Below are 5,174 nucleotides of genomic sequence, written 5' to 3'. Positions count from 1 at the left end.
AAGCCACCTTCCCAGCCCCAGAATTAACTATTTATCACTTCTAAAAATAAGTGCTCAGGGCTTTATCTTTTCCAAGTTCAGCATCTCATGGGTTTCTGTCACTTTAATAGGATTTCCCTTACAGAAGGTGAGTGAGGGAATTCTCATTTTTTAAGAGGATTCCATTAACCTTCATTAATTTTAGTGGAAAGATAAAGAATGAAAAACTGTCTCCAGGCTCCTTGATTAGTCCTGTGTATCTGAGCACTGCTCCAAAACAAAAAGCACATAACTGTTTACTCTACTCACTAAGAGAATGAGTAGTTCTTGCTAGAATTGCCTTTTCTCCCCTTGCTACCACACAACTGAGTGTGACCTCCAAACTGAAGGGCCCTTACCACAGGAGGAAGCAGAAGACAATTTAGTGCTCAAACTGCCAGAGTGTACCAGACCACTTTGGCTAATGTGAACCAACAGCATGGTGAAAGCAAAAAATTGGCTCTTTTTTGAGGGGGAAGTCCTGAGGCTTGAACTCTGGGCCTGAGTGCTGTCCCTGAGCTGCTTTTGCTCAAGGCTAGCACTCTACCACTTGAGCCACAGTGCCACTTCTGGCTCTTTATGTTGTCTTCTTTCCTGTCTGTCTTCCCCAGGAATAAGTGACTCGTGTCTGTAACACTAGCTACTCAGGAGACTGAGAACTGAGGATCTTGGTTCTAAATACTGTGACTCTCGGGGCTGGGAAGGTGGCTCAGTGGTAGAGCGCTTGCCTTGCATGCCTGAGGCCCTGGGTTCGATTCCTCAGCACCACATAAGCAAAAAAGCCGGAAGTGGTGCTGTGGCTCAAGTGGTAGAGCGCTCGCCTTGAGCTGAAGAGCTGAGGGACAGTGCCCAGGCCCAGAGTTCAGGCCCCACGACCGGACCCTCCAAAAAAAAAAAGACTGTGACTCTCATCTCCAATTAGTCATCAAAAAGTCAGAAGTAGAGCTATGGCTCATATGATAGAGTACTAGGCTTGAGTAAAAAGGTTAAGAGACAGTGTTTAGACCCTGAGGTCAAACCCCAGTATTGGCACATACACAAAAATACCCAAGCAAAAAAAAAAAAAAATACAACACGACAAAATCTTAGCAAAACTTTAACTTTCTCTAATATCTAGAGAAATTCTATCCAAGTATCCTCTAAATTTTAATTTTGCTTTTTGGTAATACTGGGGTTTGAACTTAGGGCTTTGCGTGTGCTAGGCAGGCACACTATTGTTTGATTCACATGTCCAGCCTACTTTCCTATGGTTATTTTCCTATGGTTATTATTTCCTTTTTGCCTAGGCTGGCCTGGAACAGCAATCCTCTTGATCTTAGGCTCCCTCCCACATAGTTAGAAATAACAGGAATACCATCACTTATGACTAGTTATTGGTTGAGATATGACTGAGGCCTAGATAGGTCTTTAATTGTGTTCCTCCTGATCTCAGCCTCCCAAGTAGCTAGGATTATCTATGTGAACCACCAGTACCTGGTCTGGGCTCTGTTTTATGTTTGAAATTTAAGCCTACAATTTGGTTAGGCAAATATTTTACATTAATTTAATTTTCTTGACAGCAAAAAAAATGTTTGTTTTATTTTTGTTGTTATTGTTGATTGTGGGGCCTGAACTCTGGGCCTGGGCACTGTCCCTCAGCTCTCTAGCACTCTACCACCTGAGCCACAGTGCCACTTCCTGTTTTCTGGTAGTTTATTGGAGACAAGAGTCTCACGGACTTTCCTTGCCGGGGCTGGCTTTGAACCGTGATCCTCAGATCTCAGCCTCCTGAATAGCTAGGATTACAGGCATGAGCAACCAGTGCCCAGCTTATTTATTTATTTTTATTTTTTTTGCCAGTCCTGGGCTTGAACTCAGGGACTGGGCACTGTCCCTGAGTTTCTTTTGCTCAAGGTTAGCACTCTACTACTTAAGCCACATGCCACTTGTAGTGCCACTTCTGATTTTTTTTTCTGATTTTGTGGAACTGAGGAATTGAACCCAAGGCTTCATGTATGCTAAGCAAGCCACTAAGCCACATTCCTAGTCCAGAGTAGCTTATGAATACAATACATCTTGATCAGTGTCACCCCTTTCATTATTCTCCCTCATTCCTCTCATCCCCCCTTCCCTCAAATTTCTTAATTTTGTAAGATATACATTAAATTTTATGACTTTTCTTCTCATTACTCTTTTGCAAATTTGTTTTATTTAGGTAATTTTAAAGAATGACTACAATGACTACAACTACATAAATATAATTTTCAATTTTCATAAAATTTTTTACAAATTCATCTCTATCAAATTTTACTCATACTCTGAGCATATTAAAATCTATACAGTTATGATCTTTGTGGGTTCCTATTATCCACCACCATAGTCAATATGCTAAATAGTTCCAATACCACAAGGATCCCTTGTTAGTTACTTATCTACTTTTTTTTTTTTTTGGGTCTGGTTGTCGGGCCTGAACTCTGGGCCTGGGCGCTATCCCTTAGTTCTTCAGCTCAAGGCTAGCACTCTACCACTTGAGCCACAGCGCCACTTCCAGCTTTTTTCTTTTTGCTTATGTGGTGCTGAGGAATTGAACCCAGGGCCTCATGCATGCAACGCAAAGCCTCTATTTTCAATTCAGTTTCTAAGATTAGCAGTTTAAATTTTGTCCCTGGCAAATGTTCACGAGACCTCACTTCAACCATGCTGTGTATACTTATCATCCCAGCCTATGTGGAGGGGGTAAATAGAAAGACCGATTGCCAGGTCTGGGAATTTGAAGCTGAGATTTGAGAACTGTGGTTCAAAGCCAGCCTGGGTAGGAAAGTCCATGAGTGAGAGAGATTCTTTCTCCAATTCAACATAAAAACATCTGGAGATGGGACTGTGGCTCAAGTGGCCTTGAGCAAAAAAGTTAAGAGGCAATGCCCAGGCCCTGAGTTCAAGCATATATATATTGGTGCATATGCCTGCATGTGTGCATGGTAGAGCACTTGGCTAGCAAGTGCAAGGCCTTGATTTCAAACCCTAGTAGCACAAAACAAAAACAAAAAAACCCCACCAAAAAACCATTCATTCAGTTTTTGAAACTAACAAAAATATGGGCTCATCCTATGGAGAGAGTGCCCTAGTGAAGAGCTATAGCATTTAGTGATATTCAAGTGATATTTTCACTTGAATCCTTCAGGAAACCTGGAAAAAGGTGGGGTCTGTACTCATTACCAAGAGTGGTCAGTCATACACAGTCACTGAAGACCAGAAGCAGCTAGGACAGCTGACACTTTCAGAGATTTAAGAAACCAGGGACAGAGAATAAATAATTCTCTGAAATAACAGAAATGACCTCAAGTGCAAATTGGAAAGCTGCTAGATCCTTCCCACAGGCCCAAACTTCTATGGACTATCAATTCTGGCAGAGGCAGGAAGTGATGGAATTGGGCTGACCCATTCTTTTGACCAATGGAAGCAATAGAATACCTGAAGAAAATGAGTGGTTTCAAGGCCACGTTCTTCCTTTGTAGCTTTTGTGACCTGATCCCACAGTGGCCTAAGATGGCTTTTATGGGAGGCTGGAGATAGGGTATGATCATAAAGTCTGCCCATGCATGAAGGTCTTAAGAGTGCAGTCCCACCCATCTTTTTCCTCAGGAACACAATCTCAGCTGCCTCCAACTGCCACCATCACAGCCAGAAGCCCAAACAGTGTTTTGGATCTGGGCCCATTCTTTACTGGACACAACTAGCCTACTGTAATCACTAATTATTATTAATACACACAAAAAACATAGAATAGCATAAAGGCACCAAAAGCTTCTTTATTACCAACCATAATAACAATAGTGAAAAGTACAGCCTGGGATTTCCTGACCCTGCACATTCCCATCTTGGCCCAGATGACAATGAACCTGAACTGGCAAGAGATTCCTCTCTAGAAGGCCTGATCAAGAGTATGTTTTTTCATCTAGAGTCTCCTGGAGCAGTGACACAAGCTCTAGCAAATCTTCTCTCCCATGTTGTACACCTACCATCATGCTGCTTACACAGGGACATCAGGAGCTAGAGTCTGTGTTCACAGCTCTATACTTGTCGAGAAGTGGTACTTCCACCCCAACTGGACTGGCCATCCTGAGAATCAGGATAAGAATCAAGACTGCAGAGAGAGAAATCTACCTCTAGAGTTTCATATAAAGGAAGAAAGAAACAGATAAGATCCCCATATCTAGATAGTGAAGGATGAAGTTTAGAGATTACTATTCCAACAAGTGTCAGAGAATTTTTTTTTTCGTCAGTCCCTGAACTCTGGGCCTGGGTGCTGTCCCTCAGCTCTTCAGCTCAGGGCTAGCTGCTCTACCACATAAGCCACAGCATCACTTCCCGCTTTTTCTGCTTATGTGGTGCTGAGGAATCAAACCCAGGGCCTCATGCATGGGCATGCAAGGCAAGTGCTCTACCACTGAGCCACCTTCCCAGCCCCAAGTGTCAGAAATCTTGATCAAATTCCCCAATTCCTGAACTCTTGAGGATATTATGATGTTGAAGTCAAACTTGTAATTTGTATATGGACTATACCCACTACCATACTCTGGCCATCCCTTGGCCACAGTATGGTAACTGGTTTCTTTTTTTAAAATTATTATTATGAAAATACCATACAGAGGAGTTACAATTACATGAGTAAGATAATGAGTACAATTCTTTTTTTTCTTTTTTTGTCGGTTGTGGGGCTTGAACTCTGGGCCTGGGCGCTGTCCCTCAGCTCTTCAGCTCAAGGCGAGCGCTCTACCACTTGAGCCACACACCACTTCTGGTTTTCTAGTGGTCTATTGGAGATATGGTCTCACAGACTTTCCTGCCCGGGCTGGCTTTGAACCATGATCCTCAGATCTCAGCCTCCTGAGTCGCTAGGATTACAGGTGTGAGCCACTGGCACCCGGCAATGAGTACATTTCTTAACAAGCATTGTTGTCTCCTCCTCTGTTTCCCCTTCCTATCCCTTTCTGTCCCTGCCCCCTCCCCCCCCATCCCCCCTGCCTGCCACAGGGCCCGGCAGTCTGGGCCTATCCCACGGAGAACCCAAAGTCTTACTGTAGATAATCTCAGTTGTACTTTCCTAGAAAGGATGAATTATCCTGGTTTTTCTCCTGTGTCTCTGGGCACATTTTTTTTTGGTCAGTCGTGGGGTT

General features: G+C 43.2%; 1 protein-coding gene across 1 annotated transcript in view; it reads right to left on the bottom strand.

The window, feature by feature from the left end:
* The window catches only part of LOC105981452 (chromosome unknown open reading frame, human C20orf194), a 120,595-nt gene that overhangs the window by 33,855 nt on the left and 81,566 nt on the right, over positions 1-5,174 (bottom strand). The gene's annotated exons all lie outside the window — the stretch shown is intronic.

Source organism: Dipodomys ordii, unplaced genomic scaffold, assembly GCF_000151885.1.
Source record: "Dipodomys ordii isolate 6190 unplaced genomic scaffold, Dord_2.0 Scaffold13, whole genome shotgun sequence".
Taxonomy (NCBI): Eukaryota; Metazoa; Chordata; class Mammalia; order Rodentia; family Heteromyidae; genus Dipodomys; species Dipodomys ordii.
This window is presented reverse-complemented; position numbering and strand designations above follow the sequence as displayed.